Source organism: Euphorbia lathyris, chromosome 8, assembly GCF_963576675.1.
Source record: "Euphorbia lathyris chromosome 8, ddEupLath1.1, whole genome shotgun sequence".
NCBI lineage: Eukaryota > Viridiplantae > Streptophyta > Magnoliopsida > Malpighiales > Euphorbiaceae > Euphorbia > Euphorbia lathyris.
The window spans coordinates 24232174-24253220 of NC_088917.1; positions in this window are offsets into that span (position 1 = coordinate 24232174).

Consider the following 21047-nt stretch of genomic DNA (forward strand, 5'->3'; position numbering starts at 1 on the left):
GTTTTCTGAAATTGTCCAAAAAATTTAATTAGCCCCTCGAACTTTCATATTGTTCCTATAGCTTCCTAAACTTATTTAAAACATAATCAATTCATTCATGAACTTATATGAAAAGGTTGACTGCTACTTGAATTGCAAGTTGTCCAGATAACCCCTTCAACAAATGTGCATATTTCTACTCAAACGTCAACACGCAACAAATGTGCATATTTCTCTTATCTAACATATATTAAAAGGAATGAAATTTTCTAGTTAAATACCTAAATATAATGGTTTAAATTCTAAAATCCCTAATGTTCTTTGAAATTCTAAATCCTTAAACAACAACAATTGTTTGCCTTTCTCTCTTATGTTTTTATGGATTTCTTCTCTTCTCCCTTGAAATCGCTTACCCTCTTCTCTTTTAAAATTGCTTCTTCTCTTATCTTTTGAAATCATTTATTCTCTTGTCCTCTAGGTTTATTCTCTTGAAATCGTTTCTTCTGTTTAGTTTGCATTTATTCTCTTCTTTCATTTCTAATTTGGTTGTTTGTGGTACATTGTCAGTTTTATTTTCTTGAAATCATCTTTGTTAGTTGAACATTTGTTTTTTGGGATAAAGGCCAAATTTAGCCCAATATTTTTTGTGAAGTTCAGATTTAGCCTCACTTACGAGATGGTCCAAATTTAACCCTAATGTTTTCAAGTAAGATCAATTCTAGCCTTGTATTAGCAAAAATTTGAAAAATTGTTTGACTATTATTTAACTGTCACATCATAACTTCCAAACATCAATTACATTTAAGAATGTGACATTAACACAGTTACAAAAAAACTTATTAAAATGCTAATAATTCAATATGTCACGTACAAGTTAATCACAATTTTTTGTTTATGTCTCTAAAATATTTATTGTGCTACTAATTTAGTTACAAATAATCAACCAAAAATGTATAAAACTACTTCAGTTTATCGACAAACTTGTTTGGAAGCTCTAGCGTGACAGTAAAATAACAGTCAAACCAGTTTTTTTAAATTTTCAGTAACATAAAGCTAAAATTTATCTTACTTGAAAATATTAGGGTTAAATTTTCATCATTTCATACATTAGAGTTAAATCTACACTTCTCAAAAAACGTTAGGTTCAAATTCGATCTTTATCCCTTGCTTATTCTATGTTGAATGACTAAGAAGATTTGGAGACTTTTAATGATAAATTTTAAATGTCATTTACTTTTCAGTGCTTAAACGGCTCGAGATTGTTTACTCAAAACTTGAAAATTATTGCTTGAAATTTTCACCGATTAATTTAGTGACCGAAAACATTAAAGTGCTTCATTCAAGATTCTCTCGATTGTTTGATATTTTCATCGAATGATTTAGAGATTGTTTTTGTTCCTCCATCAAAATGTTTAATATATCATTTCCATCACTAATTTTGCTCTTTACATACATGGTGATGTTGGTTAATCTACAGAATAGGTTGATCAAGCTAAGCTGGAGTCACCTGAACAGAATGAGCACAAACTGTTAGAGAGAGGTCGATGTATGACGTCCCTTTTGATGCTTAAGTCAGTGATTTTACTAAGGAGTAAGTGAGACTTGAAAGTAAAGTGAAGATAGATTGGATTACGTACCTTGTGTCTATTTAGAACTGACTATTTACAAATAACTGAAAGGTACCTACTAATGAGTAGTTTTCCACGTATTGACGTTTGCTCGGTCTACATTCTGTGTGCTTTTGTGCTTATCTTCCCTTTACCGTAAATTGCGGCGCTTCTTAGGGGTTATGAGCGTATCTTTGGAATCTGGCTTCATGATTATGACATGTGTATTAACAGTTACACTTTTTGCCTAAACCTTCTTATTGGTCTACGTGTCCAAACCTTTATTTAAAACGACATCACATGGTAATTTATTAATCTGACATGGCACTAGGTGTCCATTCTCTTGACTAGCCAACAACGTGTAGGATGTACATAAGTGCTTTAACATCAGGGCAAACCACGAATCTCGATGAGGATTTACAGTGAAATTTACAGATTACCTACCAATAAGGACTAAATTTTGACGGAATGATAAATTGAACCTCAAACATGTGAAGCAGAGATTCAACGTCTTACCACTCAGACTAACCCTCATTAGCTCTTCCACCATTACTCTAATAATAGCAAGAAATTGTCAAACTCAATATCATATCAGCTTGACACTCAACACTACTGTCAATTGGAGATTAGAAGCCACTTATGAAAATAAAAATAGCAAAAAAAAAAAAAAAAAAGAAAATGGAAAATAAGGGGCGAGAAAATGAAAATGTTGTGGGGGAAGGGGTGGGGTCAGCACAGCTGGTTAAGGCTGTCATCACGTTGTCAAATAGGGAAGATGGAGTTTGTTTGATAATACACAACTATTTTCCCATATCAAACAAAATTTTGTCCTACGTGGCATTCGCTGGCGCCTTCCTTCAATAAAATAAACTCTGGAGTCACATTTTCATTTGGGATCCGACGGCGCAAGCGGCTCTATAAAAAAAAAAAAAAAGAAATTCCCAAATTATAATGTTTTTTTTGGTAGAAAATTATAATGTTACTTTTTAAGAAAAGAGTTAAATAAAGAAATAAATTATTAAATGATTTATACACTTGTTCTTGTGTTTCTGTATATTAGCTAAATCCGAATCCAAATTATTTATATCATTTTCCTATGTTATAAATCCGAATCCAAATTTTTAAGGAATGTAGCTAAAAATAGGATATATAACCTTTTCTTTTGTGCGAAAAAGGTAAGGGAGGTGGAATAATTCAAGTTCCAGGATGTGGAAAAACTTTGAGACACTGAAGGGTTAATAAGAGGACTGCATTTAGAGATACTAATAATGATAACGGAACCGAATTCAGATACTGGTTTTATAAGAATCGCTTTCTTACTATTGAATGCATCTTCATAGATTAGGCTAACTAAGGTTTTGTACAGGGTAACTAGTATTTATGAAAAGTTGGGTGATTTTTATATTCGGTTTTGAAGTTGAATGACCATGATATTAATTAGTAAAGGTAAAGTTGAATGGATCTTGGAATAATTTACCCATTATGCATAAGTCCATTGTAATAAAAAACTAAAACTAATTGAACTAAAATTATGAAGAAAATTTTAGCGTGAGAACAAGTCGTTGTGTACTAGTGTAGATTCTTTGTTTTCTAGGAATTTGGGAATCTCATGGTCAATTCTATCTTAATGTTTCTCTCTCATATCAAAATTGGTGAAGGGGGACGGTTGCAATTCTATCTTCAAGTTTTTCTTTTTCAGCGTAGAAACGGATCGTCGTATACTAGTGTAGATTCTTTTCTAATACACGAGTATATGTTTATGTAAAACACATAAGATCCCAATGCTTATGTTTTTCATGCATTTATAAGAATATGATTATTCAAAAAGTCTTCGGAACTTTTCCAATACACGAGTGCTAGTGCTATTTGTTAAAATTTATTATGCATGTCGGACAAAGAACTCACTCACACGGGTGTTTACCCTTATCTTGTCACGTGGTGATAAAAGGAATAAGGATGAGGCTTTTTAATGAGTGAATCAAGAGCTACCTCAATAACCACAGTCGCCCTGCATAAAGGATGAAATCAGTTTCATTTAAAATGAGAAATGATTGTGTACATAAATTATGTCTTAAAAACATATTAGAGGTTATATGGTAGCAAGTTAAAAGTAACTTGAAATATTCTATCCTTACAACCAGAAGTAATCTCTATACGGTGTAGATTAAGGTTAGATGTTTTGGCACATCTGACGTGAAACTTCTACATGGTGCTTTTACTTTGAGAAAGACATGCTCTCCTTTTAATAACAAAGTGATAGAACACCATGACGAATGTATTCGTACCATGTGTATTTTGTGACCATGAGATGGAAAAATATTAACATAATGAATCTCAAGTTTTCCTAGTGTGAGACTCACGTCATAAAACTATTGTTTCTTGACTTTGATTTGTCCTTAAGATCTGTAACTCATTCTGAAAGTATGATCTGGTTCGACTTATCTTGGAAGGAAATTCTGAAAGCTACGAGATAATACAGACCGTAAAAGGACCCAACCATTTAAGCAAATTAGATCATTATGGAAGAAACTGAGTATGAGGGAAAGAATTCTATTTTATCACATCTAAGTGTTTCTATTTATCGTTGTCCGAACACTTTATACATATGTGCATATTTGTGAGAAAAAAATTGTAAGTAAGATCAGAAGAATTATATGTGAATGTGAGATGAATTCTGTAAAAAGGCATAACACTTGTCACAATACATGTTCATTCGAATGACTGTCTCCAACGAATATATAGTACTAAGTTTGAAACATGCTTGTCGAGACGCTATATATCTCCAACGAGTATATAGCACTAGAGCTCTTGAGTGTAACCGATCGCACGAACTATTTGCAAGGATGAAGGAGACCGAGAAAGAGATAGGAATAAGTTGCATTACATGTGAGTGAGAGATGTTGGAAGTATATTTGGGTTTGTGCCGAATATATAAGTTTGTCCGTTAATGGGCCGGGCCGGATCTTATTATATGGAGAGGATAAGGGTTTCACCTTAGTGCCTGCATATATAGTTAGAGTAACCCTAACCTAGCCTCGTTAAGTTTACCTGAAACCCTAAGCAAGCCTCGTTAGAGAATAGACAAAAGTTATCCCTATCCTTTACTTGTTGTCGTCTCTCTCTCTTTCTTAGTTCGTTCCGTTGATCGGCGTAGTTAAGATATGATTGGTAATAGAAAAGTCATGATGACTCTTACTATAATTTCTCATCACATCAATAGATATTTGCACTATAAGAAATAACCCGATAACTCGAATCTATTTCGTATGTGATACTATTTTTTCTTCACTAACAGAGCGAAAAATCACTGATAATTCTAACATTTCGTTGTAGCATCGAAAGTTTTTTTTTTTTACCCTAAACTAAAAATCCTCTTTCTAAGCTAAACTTTTTTGTAATCATTAATCAAATGACAATACAATACCACATGTAGTGAAGATTGAAAATGTTTTTACAATACCTCTAATTAAAGGAAATTGGCCCTGTTTGGGAATTAGCTGTTAGCTGTTAGCTGATTACATTAGCTGTTAGCTGATTACATTAGCTGATTTGACTAGCTGATTTGATTAGCTGTTTGTGTAGATCTGTTTGGTAAAAATTAGCTGATTGATAATAGCGGTTTGTGCAAAAAGACGAATAAGGGCATTAATTTTGGCGCAGGAGAAGATGGAGTCTATTTATTAGGGTTAAAGAAGTCCATTAATTTTAATATTGCAAAACGCTAATTGAAAAAGCTCATTTTAAGAGCTTTTTCTAAATTAACGTTTTCATCCCAAAACTCTCTCACAAACCTCTCTCCACCAAACACTCCAATTAGCGGTTTCAGTGGTCAAACCTCTAAAGTTGGTCAAAATCTCTCTTTTTATCCCAAAACGCTCTTTATCAAACAGGACCGATGTGTAGTCTCAAAAAGATGACGATGTGGTGACTAAAGGAGCCATTATCAACTCGAATGCAATTTTGTAGACTTCAAAAAGTCAAAACCTTGGAAATAAATAGGTAATGTAATGATAATTGGGTCCATGAAATATGTTTACAGTTAATAATAATACCATTCAAAATCCACAATCACTTCACTTGGTAAACACACCCCTTTTTCATTCTAATCTTACTATATAGTATACTTTTTCCTTAGATGGGGCAAAATGGAAATTTAAAGGCTTAATACATTTTTTTTTTTTAATTTGGTCTTATAAAAGAAAGGGTTAAAGTGCAAAAATACCCCTAACGTTTTGGGTCATAAGCAATTTTACCCCTAACGTCTAAAATGGTGTAATTTTACCCTTAACGTTGGAAGCCAAGAGCAATTTTACCCCTAACGTTGATAAATTGGATCAATTTGAGAAATAATTCATCAAACTGTCTTTTCGGTCATGAATCTTGTCATCTACAATTCACACATACGTTATTTTATCAGTAACAAATCACAAATATATGTTGGAATGTAAAAAAAATGAAAAAATATACTGTCTTTTGTACGAATTAGATAAAAAAAATTCAAAAATTTCACCGAATTTATAAATATTAATCTCAAATTTTATTATTAAATTACAAAAAACATGATATCCTTTTTTTTTTTAACGAATTGATATGCAATTGGTGCAAAATAAAGAAAAAAAAGACTGTATTTTATAATAGTGTCTGAAATTGTCCCAATTTATTAACGTTAGGGGTAAAATTGCTCTTGACTACAAACGTTAGGGGTAAAATTGCATCATTTTAGCCGTTAGAGGTAAAATTACTCCTGACTCAAAACGTTAGGGGTATTTTTGCACCTTAACCCTAAAAGAAATCGAATCATCTAAATGTTTCATTAATCTAACTTATTTAATGTAATATGATTAATTATTTAAATGCTATGTGACAGAATAAAAGAAAATTTAGATAAATTGAAACATATATTTCTTTAAACAAATTCAGAATGTAACGTATTATTTTAATAATTTCAAATAAATCGTATTAAACAAGTTTTAAAAATCATAAAGTAATTTAAAATAAGTTTAAAAGGTTAATTTGAGCTATTTCAAAATTAAGAACTCAATCCGTTTTCTTTTATTAATTTCAAAGCGCTTTGATATATTAAGCAAAAATATTTTGAGCAAAAAGTATTTGAGGAAAAAAAAAACAAAGTAAAAAGTTATGATTAGCTTTTCTACTCGATGATTGTTATCCGAAAAAATGGAAATTTTTTGGATGATGTAATGTTCATTTTTTTGCACAGCAATAAAACCATTGGATGCCACTTTTAATTAATAGTCAATTTTAGACCGAGAACCGTAGTTACTAACTTTATTATTATAGAATAGATTTAGCTCCATAATTATGTGATTTACTGTACCTAGCCATAAATTCCTACCTCTAGTCTCGGGAATTGATCGAACTATGCTTTGCCCAAAAATTGAAAAAAACCAAAACCTCTCAAATACCCTATACACTCTTCGATCAAATCCGGACTCGTTTGTGAACCAAATCATGGATCATGAAAGAGCCCGTAAAGGGAAAGACAAAATGGTAAGATTTACGGTTTTATTTCGTTGATTTTCGCTCTGTTTTGTGATATGTGGGGTATTTAAAAAAATCGCCGGAATCGCAGTCGGCGTATGAACATCACGCCCGACATGTGGTTCCGGTGTAAGGGAATCACGCCCGACCAGTGGTGCGGGCGTGATAGCCACATGCCCGCACCACTGGTCGGGTGTGATGCTCGAACGTCCAAACCACAGGTCGGGCGTGATGCGCTTACGCCCTAACCACTGGTCGGACGTGATGTTCATACGCCCGACCAGTGGTCTGGGCGTGATTCCCTTACGCCCAAGGTTTTTTTTAAAAAAAAAATTTACATTATTTACAATTTTATTAATTTAGTATAATTTTATAATTTTAGTATAAATTTAGTATAATTTTAGCATAATTTTATAACTTTAGTATAATTTATTATAATTTTATAATTTTAGTATAATTACAATTATTTACAATTTTATTAATTTAGTATAATTTTATAACTTTAGTATAATTTACATTATTTACAATTTTATTAATTTAGTGTAATTTATAAATTATATGTTACCATTTTTTATTAACTAAGTGTAATTTGTTTGTAGACGGAGCGGCCTACTAGGGGTGGGAAATCCATCCTGTCATCTGCTCGTCGTCTAGATATGGACGGCGAGGATGATACACCACGCCATACGAGATTGCGTGGTATTGATATATCCGGTCGTAGGTGGAGAGGGGCTGCGACGGACCAGTTGAGGAGGGGACCGATTGTGGAGCAGCCCGATATTAATGGATCGGAGGGGGCGACAGATTTTGATGACAGAGAGCCTGATAGCGATACTGTGGAGGACTACCTGGATGAGTTTATGGATGCGTGGCGTCGGGCGAGCTAAATTATTTTTGTAGAACTTCATACATTTTAACACTTTTGATATTATATTTACTCTTTTGTGTTTATTAATTTTTATTTTAATGTTTATGTTTTTAAATTTTATTTGTTAAAGGGTAATACGAGTTAAAATGCCGTAATTTTATTTCTAAACGGATAATTCGAGTTACCACAATTATGAACAATTTTTTTTGTGATTTATTCATGCGGGCGTGAGGTAATCACGCCTCACCCTGTGGTGAGGCGTGAGGCTATCACGCCTCACCGTAGATGCGGACGTGATAGTCCCACGCCTCACCTTGTGGTGAGGCGTGATTACCTCACGCCCGCGTGCCGGGAGAGGTTTTTTCCCCCAATTTCCCACCTTAAAGCCTGAAAGGGTACTTTCATCCTTTCATGGGGCTAGAGGTGGGAAATTGGGGCTGGGTTTAACAACACCCATAATTATTGAGGAATAACACATTTAATTTATATTTAGAAAACATTACAAATTTAAATTTAATATTTATTAGGACGATACAATTTCATATCTTATTAACAAAATACAACTTTTTCATATATAATTTAATGTTTTAGATACACTTTAACTTTTAGCATTCTAACTACGAAATAAGGTTTGAAATTTTTACTTCTTATGTTAATAGAAAAAAGCTCATATTCCGTTAACAAGACTAAAATCGCAACACTGGTAAATATTTGGCTTAAAATTTACTGTTTTATATATGTAAGCTAAACTAGTTTCCTCGAATGACTGTATGGCTAAACTTGCAACTCATCCTAATTATTCTTAAAAGAGAAGTTGTGAAATAAATTTTAAAAGCTTCATTTGTGCTATTGTTATGGATTTTCGATATTTGTTTATGAGACTGTATGATTACTTTACATGGATATTTTTTTAACAAAAATAGATCTCACTAATTATTATATTGTACTTGAAATAATTTTATGGTTTATCAAAGAAAAATTTGGATTGGCGGGAAAGTCTATTATGGTCGTGGTCCAATGGAACCTATCTACAAATGAAAAATAATGATTGTAAAATTTTATTCTTTACACTAATAATTTTCCAATGAGGTGATATATATCTCATGTTTCATGATCGAGTCAATTTCACCCAGTCCACCATGGAACTTCTCGAATTAGAGGCTCCTCTAAATATGAGAGGAACTCCCCCTAGAGCCGCCCATGCATGTGTGCATTTTCATATAGCAATAGCAAAATTATAAAAATATGATAGACGCTAGTCAGATGGATATACCCTTGATAATTAGTGGGAGATTAATCAGACTTGTATTTTTATATTTATTTTATGAAGTATATTTGTACTTTCTTATTTGTTAATAAACAAATTATTATATAAATATAATTAAAATATATATTATCTAAAAATAATAATATTAAATAATTTAATGTAGAAAAATATATATATGCAATATATATCCTTAAAACATTTAAACAACGATATCACCGAAACAACTTATACAAGTAAAACATAATGTACATAAATAATATAATTCACAAAAAAAAAATGTTCTTAAAGTTTTAAGTCCATATCAGAGAACACAGTTAAATAAAAAAATATATGAAATAATAACTTCAATTCATCAAAGTGATGAAACTTTTAGCCCAGTGGTTGAGAGCATACCTATAACTAGAAAGATTATGGGTTCGAATCACATCTAGGGTGGGATGAAGATTTTTCTTTCTTCTTTAATATAAGCGCATTATGCGCAAATTTTATTAAAAAGATAAATAAAAAAATTCATTAAAAACCATATGATAATGTTCAAAACTGAATAATAAAATAAAATAATATTTTGTTCTGACAGTTCTTCAAGCAGCTCCAAGCAACGGATTTTTCTAGAAAATCGGAACGAATTTTCGATTTTGAATTTCTAGGTAACATTTACATTGACCAATTGTAATTAGACCTGTCCACGGGCCCGGGTACCCGCCCGGCCCGCCCAGGCCCGTGTCCCTTGGACCGGGCTTGGACAATAAAAATTGTTTATCGGCCCAGGCCCGCCAAAGCCCGTCTATTTTTTGGGCGGGCTTGGGATTAATAAAAATAACACGGGCCGGCCCAGCCCGGCCCGCTTATTAATATTAATTAATAAATATATATTTATATATTAAATATTTATTTTTAAGTATAATATTTATTTTTTTATAATTAACAATTATATATATATATTTAGGTGGGCTTATATGGGTTGGGCTCGGGATTTGATTTTTAAGCCCGAGCCCAGCCCGGCCCGAGCCCGCCTAAATTAATTGTGGGCTGGGCTGGGCTGGGCTTGGGCTGAGCATTTTTACTTAAAAACCCGACTTGCCGGCCCGAGCCCGGCCAAGCCCGGCCCATGGACAGGTCTAATTGTAATAGCATTAAACTGGTCCAACAATTTCTATTTCATATAGAAAGAAAAAAAATAGTTCGAAATATCTAACGTTATATAATTAATTTCTTAATTATTTGGCTTAATATTGAGTTTAATGAGTTAATTTATTTTAATGGTTTAATACATCTTTTGCCTTTTAAATATGTTCAAAAAGTTTGATTGGTCCCATGAACTTTTCCGATAGCCCTTTCAACTTGTATAAAATATCCAGTTAGCTCTCTAAGCTTACGTAAAATATAATCAATTAATCATTCAGTTATAAGAAAATAAGTTAAATGCGAAAAACGTATTGTCCGCGTCTTAAAAAAGAAGTAAAACGACCAAGGTCGGGGTATGCAGTTCTAATATAAGAGAATACAAGTTTTATAGTTGAGCAAGTAAAATTTTTTTAATCTATTATGTGAATTATGTAATACTCCCTCCGTTTCATAATAATTATCGTTTTGAGGAAAAAATTTTGTTTCAAATTATTTGACGTTTTACACTTTTCAAGAAGCATCAAATGTGTTTTTTCCAACTTTGTCCTCATATAATAAGAGGAAAGAAATTTACAGAGAAATTTAAACATTAATTGCAATAGGGTAATAAGGTAACATTTAACTAGTTTTTAGGTTAATTAATAGGTTTCTTAATATTTCTAGAAACCTTAACAGACAATTAAAATGAAACAGAGAGAGTAATAATTTAAGACGTGTGCAAAATATTTTCCGCATATAACTTACTTTTTTACAATCGAATGAATTGATTACATATTACGCAAATTTAAAAAGTTAACTGAATATTTTATACAAGTTAAGAGGGTTGTCGGGATATTTTAAAAATTCCGAGGGTCAATCAAGTGTTTTTTTAGATAAATTCATGATATTAAAGGTTGTAGGGTCTGATTTGGAAATTTTCAGAGTTGTTGGAAACGGTTGTATTGGTTGGCAGATTTGCAAAAGAAGGGGGGATGGTCATTGGCGGAGAGGTAGCTTATAATTGACCCCACTGAATTTATATATGTATAAAATAATTACAAATTTTATATAATTCATCCACTCATATATAATATTTGGCCTATTATTTTTAGAGCAAATTACAATAATAATTTTATGTGGCATGTTTTTTTTTTATATATAAAACAAAGTAAGTTCTAATTATAATCAATATAATTTTTATTTAATTTTTTAAATTAAAACTACATAGTGACAAAACACAGAATCTCAAGTTGAATCGTATGCGTAAAATGAATTTAAACATTAATTTAGTTCACAAACTTTCAAATTTGTGAAAAACGTAAAAAGTCCATTATATGATTTATGATTTTGATTCACAGAGCTGTGTTTTTTTGGAGGAAGACTGCATTTTATCGATATGTACAAATATATTTTTTTAAAAGATAAAAATAATATTGGTTGTTATCAGAACTTAACAGTGTAATTCAAAATACTTCCTTTTGTAAATAAAACATACCACTTACCTCTATTTGTAAATTTTTAAACTACAAGCCCACATTTATAAATTGGACAATCTACATGTTTTTTTTTTTGTTGTGTATTTTCCCCCTTATTGTCATAAAATAGACCCCAATATTATAAGAACTTAAGAAGTAACTAATTAAAAGCAAAAGAATAACTAGTTAGAGCGTTTAGCTTAAATTTTGGAATCAGAATATGACGGAATCAAAATCAGAATCACTATTTGTTTGTCCTATTTGATCCACTTCGAAATCGAAATTTGATTCCGTTTAAAATTGTTTGGTTTTTTTAATAATCGGAATCAGAATTACAATTGTTTAAGGGAAAATTATAAAATTGAATCAAATGGAAGACACATTTACATATTTAGACCACTTACGCAACTCATTACCTTTCTAGACTATATTTTTTTGTGAATTTTCCAAAATACCCTTCATATATATATAACACTTAGAAATTTTTTAGTCTTTCTTCTTTTTCCATTTCGTCTGACTTCGCATATTTCGCAATATGCGAAGATAATATTTGCTTCAGAACATGAATTTAATTCGCATATTTCGCAATATGCGAAGCATTCTAAGACAATACTAATTCACAGAATAACTTTCATTTTCGCAGATTTCGCAATATGTGAAGTAAAAGATGTGTTTTTAAGCAGTATTATCTTCGCATAGTTCGCATATTGCAAAATATGTGAAGTGGTATATAACAAAAAAGGCATAACAACATGGGTGCAACAATAATTCTAACATTAAAATCATAGCATTATCAAAATTTACAACAAGATTGCAACAGTAACAACTTAAAATCATAATATTTATCAAAATTTACAATAAGATTGCAACAATAATTCAAAACCTAAACCCTAAATCTCAGAAGTAGAAGAAAAATCGGTGGAATAAGCGTCATTTTGAGATGAGAAATGGAACCGGAAGTTTGAGAAATGGAATCCAAAGTTTGTGGTGATTTTTCTTTTCAAGAAAGAATCCAAGAAAAATTGGCAGGTTCCTACCTTCCCTACATCCCAGTGCACCGCCTACTGTGATTGATGCCTTTGCATTCAAGCTAAATGAGTATTTGAATTTGATGTTCTGTATTCAACCACCTTCACAAAAATTAAATCGTGTTAGCAAGAAAAAGGATGGGTTGGCTTCGCGAAAGAAGATTACGCGAAGTCTGAAAAAGAGAAAAGTAACAATAAAAGGACGATTTTACTTCACAAAACAAGATTACGCGAAGTCTTTGAAGATAAAAATCATGAACATTTCTCTTCGCAGACTTCGCGTAATCTGTTTTCGCGAAGTAAAATCGTCCTTTTCAGTCTTTTTTTCCTCGCAGACCTTCGTAAAACTCATTTCGCGAAGTGATTTTCTGAAAAAAAAGATAAAGATTAAACAATAGATACTTACATTTTTTCCGCCTTTTACCATTGAAATCGTTAATAATCATATGATAAACGCAGAAAAACAATCAAAATAACGTTGAATAACGATGTCTACGATCCGCACAAGAAGAAAGAAACCAAGAGACGAGAAGAAACAGGAAGATAAAGAACCATGACTTAATTTTCTAGAAACAGGAAGATGAAAAATTAAGAGAAAAAGAGATGAATAAGAGAAAGACACGGTGATGAAGAAATTGGTGCAGATGTCGCAATATAAAGGAAGAGAGGAAGATCAAATGTCAGCGAAGGGGAAGGAAAACCGTGCAATTGGAAGAGGAATGAGAAGATGAAAGGTTTGGATATTTTGAAAAAGTTACAAAAATATAAATATATAGTAGGTTGGACAAGTGGTTTAAATATGTAAATGAGTCTCCCATTTAACCCAAATTTATAATTTTTTCATTGTTTAATTTTCTCATGAATCAAAAATCGTATACTAATATTTATTAAATATATTTTATTAAATAATAATAATAACTTCAATAAAAAAATCAAAAAGTTGAAATCATTTGAAAAATAGTTGTTTTAGTACCAAGAAAAATAAATGTAGTTATATACTAATATTTTCTAAAAATAAAATTCAAATATTTCAATTCATTCTAGACATATATGATCTCATAGGAGGATAAAAATGACCAATCACATATTGCCTTTTAAAATGTAGCAAAGCTTGATAGAAAACTCTTAATTTATTTTGTTTTGTGACTTCCGACTTTCGAGTATCTATCTTAGTACAACCGCATTTCTTCCCCATTGATGCTTTTCCCAAGATCTGGATCCATAAGAGTTTTTGAATGCCTTATTCTGTTGCGTGGGGATTCTGATTCCTATAGATTATCAAGTTTTGTGTTTGCATATTGGAGATTTTAACGTGTTCTTGTGTGATTTACGATTGTTCGGAGGAAACTCGGGTTCTGTCTTAGCTCTTTCGGTATGATAAAGAGTTCGATTTGACCGCAATTTCCACGAAAATGCGTGAAGGGGAGTGATCTTCCCCGTAAGAATATTTCTAGCTTCTCTCGTTGTATAAGGAAGAGAGTGACCAGGATGACTGTTTCGGCCCTTAGTAGGAGTTCGTTGTCGGATGCAATCCTCATTCGTATGTTTTCCCTCTGGTACTCCGATGATGCATTTCTCCTTGTTGGGCAACTATAGACAATGTGCTATTTTGTAGAATAAGCAGTAGGTCCTGCATTTTGGCTAATCTAATAGCTTCTTCGGCAACATCTAATTTTTCTTGCAGTTCTACCATTACTGCAACATTTTTGTTAATGGGTTGATGCACCGTGTTGACGTTATAAAGAACCTATTTTGTTATGCCATCCATAAATGCCCTCCTAGTATGCTAGCATTCTTCTATACATTTATCGAGGTCATGGGTAATCTAGAGGACACTCAATAGATTTCCACTAGCATCGACCGATAATTTGAGACTCTGAGTACATTATGAAGACGATAGACCCATGACGTTTTCTTGATGAGCCATAGTCATTTGTTTGGTTCAATCCACACACATCACACCAATTTAATACAATAGAATCTGTAGAGTAATACTCCAACTCCTCAAATAAGACATAAAAAGAACCAACGCGAGGTTGTTGACCGGCGACCATAAATTGGGTGCTCAATCCCCACTCCCTTGGTCCCATATTTGTCGAACTCCATTCACTTTTTACTTGGACATGTCCATTTATCTTTAAACTTTACATTATGAATCTTAATCCAATCAACTCATCCTTAATCCACACAGTGTCATGGAAGGTGGGGTTAACTGTTAAGCATCATCTTGCTGTTTTTCAATTTCCATAACTCCAATCCAATATGCTTTTTTTCATTTCTAAGCAACAATTAATATATATTCATAAATATGTAAGGTTGAAGCTGTATGAATCAGTATTTTTATTTTATAAATTGCATTAACATAATTATTGCTTACCAAACACAATTTGTTGGGGCAAATGGGAGAAAATTAAGTTGGTGTGGGGGTGGAAATCGAGGCATGGGAATCTAATCTAATCTAATTAATGGTGGGGTAATCCTAATTAATTGACAATGTTAAACATTTTACTTTACATTGGTACTTTGAAGTTAAATCAATGTCTCTCATCATCCAAATAAGCACGACATTTTCGGTTGCTTTCACTGTTTTAAGGGATAATACATATATTTTTACTACATTATCTGTACAGTAAAATTAATTATTTCCTTCAAATTTTGAATTTATCTTGAAGAAAGATCAGTGGAAGTGAATCAGAAGTCTTTCTTATTGAAATTATAGCAATTATAGCTTAGGTACAAGTTGAACACTAGTGAATACAAGATTGTTCGGTTGGGAGGCCGATTTTACACGTAGTGTGTAATTTTTTTTTATTAAATCGGTGTTTAACAGAAAAATTCGAATTTAGAAAATTAGAATTTTGGATTTATAAATTTATATTGAATAACAATTTTCATTGTTTTTTTTTTTCAATTTGACGCTTAAATATATAATGGATAAATTGAGTTTAGAATAATTTAAAATACGTCAATGTATTCTATGTCATGAGATCTTTTTAACGTTATATTAAAAGCTCAAAACAGATAAGTGATGAATAAGAAATTGATGCTTAAAGTGAACCATTTGAAATGATTGTGAGAAGAATAAAAAGAAATTAAGAGTTTCCATTAATTTATAAGCAAAGAGTTTTTACAAGCCTTTAACCAATTATTAGCGGAAGGACTTTCTCACATCTAGCGATAACACTTTACATACGGCAAAAGTTCACTTATCTTCCTGCACAAACACCTTAACTTTGTTGGAGCAGTTGTACAGCTGTATATTTTGCTGTAACAGACTTCATACAGTACAACATATTGTACTCTATTTTTTTTCTTTTCTTTTCTGTTTCAGCAACTTGCTAAATCAGTTAGATCATAACTGCATTTTGGCTCCATCTTCTTTTGTAACAGATTACTAATTTCACTTGCTATATAAGCAGTGATTCTTAGTTAATTGTTTTTTAAGAGTTTTCAATAAAAGTTTCAGTTTCATCTTTGTGTTTATATGGTATCAGAGCATTAGGTCAGTAAATCTGGCTCGATCATGGCAAAGAAGAAGCATAATGCACAGAAAAAACATTTCACTCGATCTCATCGCCAAGAACATGAAGTTTCTGATAATCCTAGTGATTCTAACAAAGAAGACAATTCTGATTCTTCTCATACGAGAGAGAAAGCTTCTGCAAATTCTGGAAATTACTCAGGAAATTCTCCTTCATTTTCATCAGAGAATCCTAGGTTGGTGTTGATAAACACCGCCTTAACAAGTACAAATTACTTGGCTTGGAGCAGCGCAATTATTCGAGTGTTAACGACAAAAGGAAAACTCAAGTACATTATGGAGGATAATGAAATCCATGTTTCCGGTTCTGCATAATTTAAGAAATGGCAGAAGAAGGATTGTCTTGTATCTTCATGGATTGTGAATACAATCTCTAAAGATTTGGCAGAAGGATTCCTCTACATCACATCAGCTCGTGACTTGTGGAAAGAATTGAAAAGAAGATTTAGGCAGAGTAATGGCCCTATGCTTTACAAAATCAAAAGAGAAATTGGTGCTTTTAACCAAGGTAATCTTTCCTTTATGATTTACTACAATAAATTGAAGAAAAATTGGGACGAATTGTCCATGCTTAGGCCTGTGCCAGGATGTGTTTGTAATGATCTTGTGCCTACAATGTAGAAATAAATGATGAAGGTAAGCTTGTGCAGTTTTTAATGGGGCTAAATGATCACTATAATCATGTGAGGAGCCAAATTCTCTTAATGGATCCTTTACCAGATATTCATAAAGCTTATTCCATAATTCTTCGAATAGAGCAGTAAAGAGAAGTTATGAACAGTCAAAATATTGAGATTGCAAGTCGGGAAACTAAAGCTAGAGACAACAGATCCAAGAAAATTAAGCATTGTGATCATTGCAATACATCTGGTCATTCAAGATCAACTTGTTTTAAGTTGGTGCGATATCCAGATTGGTGGAAAGATATGAAGAACAAGAAGAAAAATGAAAAAGTTAATGATGTTTCTAGAGCCAATCAAGCTAGTTCTAGCAAAAATGACAGTTAAGATGAAGAGGAGATGGATTCCAAACAAATGGCCAGAATGGTCAGTGAGATGTACAAGTTCATGAAAGGTAAAGTTTCCACAGATTCTCCTTTACAGAACTTCGATTTCAATGCTTTTGTAGGATGTGCAAATAAGAATGTTTTAACTACAACAAATTCTTCTTACTGGATCATAGATAGTGGAGCCACTTCCCGTATGTGTTCAAATGAAAAATGGTTCAATAATTTCCAAAAGGTTACATCTTCATAAAGTGCAACTCTTCCAAATGGATCACTACAGAATGTTAGTCATATATGCTCAGTTATATTGCATAAAGATTTGACATTAAACAATGTCCTTTATGTACCTGGCTTTCAATATAACTTACTATTTGTAGGTAAGCTCCTTAAACAATCTGAGGTTGAGATAACTTTCTATGATAATTGTTGTTCCTTACAACAATCTAAGAGCAATCAGGTGCTTGCAGTAGCATGGTTGATTGATGGTCTGTATCTCTTAGATGATACTTCATTTTCAGAAAAGGTAATTAGCAGTTTTCTAAAATGCAATGTGCATAAAGCCTTTCCTGTAAAACCTGGTGAACAAAATCTTAAAGATAGTTTTGATATGTGGCACTTAAGATTGGGGCATGCTTCTTTTGACTCCTTAAGTCACATAGAAGCCATTGAGTTGAAATCGAATTCCACAAGTTGTGAGACTTGTCCATGTGCAAAAATGCATAGATTCTCTTTTACAAGAAATGAAACTAAAAGTACAGAAAGATTTCAGTTACTTCATTTAGATGTATGGGGGCCTTATAATACAGTTGCAATTACTGGTGCTAAATACTTCCTGTCAATAGTTGATGATTTCACTAGGGTAACTTGGATTGTGCTTTTACAACAGAAATCTCAAGTCTACAAAGCTATAGAAACTTTCCTGGTTATGATATCTAACCAGTATAATGCCTCAGTGAAGATTATTAGATCAGACAATGGAGGAGAGTTCATAAATCATCAATACGGTGAATTGTTTAGATTAAAAGGAATCATTCATCAAAGGAGTTGTTCTTACACTCCACAACAAAACAGAGTGGTTGAAAGAAAACACAGGCATTTGCTTGAAATAGCAAGGGCTATCACTTTTCATGCTTGTCTACCTGTGGAATTTTGGGGTGAAGCTGTTTTGATGGCAGCTAAAATCATAAATGCTCTTCCTAGCAGAATTTTGGGATGGCAATCTCCATATTTCAGATTCCATAATACTCAGCCAGACTATTCTCTTTTTCACATTTTGGGCAGCCTTTGTTTCTACAGAGATCCAAATTCATCTAATAAAATGAATACGAGAGCTATAAGATGTATTTTTCTAGGCTATACTCCTGGAAAAAAAAGGGTATAAGGTGTACAACATGGAGACTGGTAAGATTTTTACTTCTAAAGATGTGACATTTCTTGAACAAATACTACCTCATTCTAATATGCAGAAAAGCACTGCTGATACACAAAATGCAGTTTATGAACCTCAATCTATCATGCCTGGAACCTCTAGATTGCTAATTTTTGATGATATAACAAATGAATACTCAAATTCTGATATTTCACCCACAATACCACATAGCTCTCTACGCATGTCAGAAAGGTGTAGACAACCACCTGCTTGGATGACTGATTATGTCCATCTATGTGCAGACACTCAATTTTTTAATGCTAATGCTCTCATAGTTGATACTTCACAAGTTTCAACCTTCTTAATTCCTCTTGCAACTTTTTCAAAAGAACATAAAGCCTTTGTTTTTAATTTAATTCAACACAAAGAACCAGCAACTTACCAGGAAGCAGCTGCAAATCCAGCTTGGACACAAGCTATGAAAAATGAAATTGAAGTATTAGAGAAAAATGAGACATGGATACTTATAGAGTTACCAAAAGGAAAGAAGCATATTGCATCTAGATGGGTTTTTCGAATCAAATACAAGCCAAGTGGTGAAATTGACAAATTCAAAGCCAGATTAGTTGCAAAAGGATTCAATCAAGTTCAAGGCATTGACTTTCATGAATCCTTCAGCCCTGTTACAAGAACAGTAACAGTAAAACTATTTCTTGCTATTGCTGTTATATATTCCTGGAATGTTCATCAAATAGATGTTAACAATGCTTACCTACATGGTACCACTGATGAAGACCTCTATATGATTCCACCACAATGGCATTCGAAAGCTAAAAATGGTCAAGTCTGCATACTAGTTAAGTCTTTATATGGCCTAAAACAGGCAGGAAGGCAATGGCACAAGGAGTTATCGATTAATTCGGAGAAATTTAGGTTCATTTATTCCGTTTTTTTATCACTGCTTGTTTATTAAGCAAAGAAGTTCAGGAGTTTTTCTTACAGCCATAATCATCTATGTAGATGATATTCTTATAACTAGTTCTAGCGATGAACAAATTTCAGATGTCAAAACTTTCTTGCTTAGTCTTTTTACTATAAAAGACATGGCATCAGTCACTTATTTCCTTGGCATTGAGATAGCCAAAACTTCATCTGGAATGATGCTGTCACATGTTAAGTATATTACTAACATGCTTAAAGATGCAGGCAAGATGGATGCTAAACCTGCTTCTAGCCCCATGCCATCAGGAATCAACTTATATATGACAGGAGAAGAAATTTCTAATACAGCTTTCTATAGAAGAATTATTGGCCGATTGTTGTACCTTGGTTTCAACAGACCAGACATTGCATATTGTACTCAGCAACTCAACCAATATATGCAGAGGCCTTGTGTCCATCATCTTAATACATCTCTACATGTGTTTATATACTTAAAAGGCACTCTTTACATTGGCCTCTTTTATCCTTCACATACAACATATATTCTACATGCCTTTTGTGATTCTGACTGGGGAGGATGCCAGATAACAATAAGATCTTTAACAGGCTTCTGCATATTCCTTGGAGAATCCTTAATATCATGGAAAAAAAACAAAGTGTTGTGAATAAATCTTCAGCTTCAGCTGAATATAGAAGTCTTGCTGCTACATGTGCTGAGTTAAAGTGGATCTCCTACTTATTGAGTAACTTTAAGTTCAAACTTTAACTTTCTATTATGGTTTCCTATGATAGTCAAACTGCTATCTCAATTGCCAAAAATCCAGTATTACATGACACAGCCAAACATTTCGAAATTGATTGCCACTATGCAAGGGAATGTGTCAATCAAGGTTTTATCAAATTGGTTCATGCCTCAACACACTCACAGATTGCTAATGTTTTCACTAAAACACTCAGTCACTCTCAAATGGTTCCTTCTCTTGTCAAGATGAATCTTTGCAGTATTCAGCTCGATTCTTCTTGAGGGGGGCGTGTTGGAGCAGTTGTATAGCTGTGTATATTTTGTTGTAACAGACTTCATACAATACAACATAATGTACTCTATTTTTTCCCTTTCTTTTCTGTTTCAGCAACTTACTAAATCAATTAGACCATAACTGATCATTTGCATTTTGGCTCCATCTTCTTTTGTAACAGATTACTAATTTCACTTGCTATATAAGCAGTGATTCTTAGTTAATTGTTTTTTAAGAGTTTTCATAATAAAAGCTTCAATTTCTTCTTTGTGTTCATAAACTTGATAGGTTATCATGTTAGGAAATTACATCGGTTGTTTAATATGCACTACGCAGAACGGAA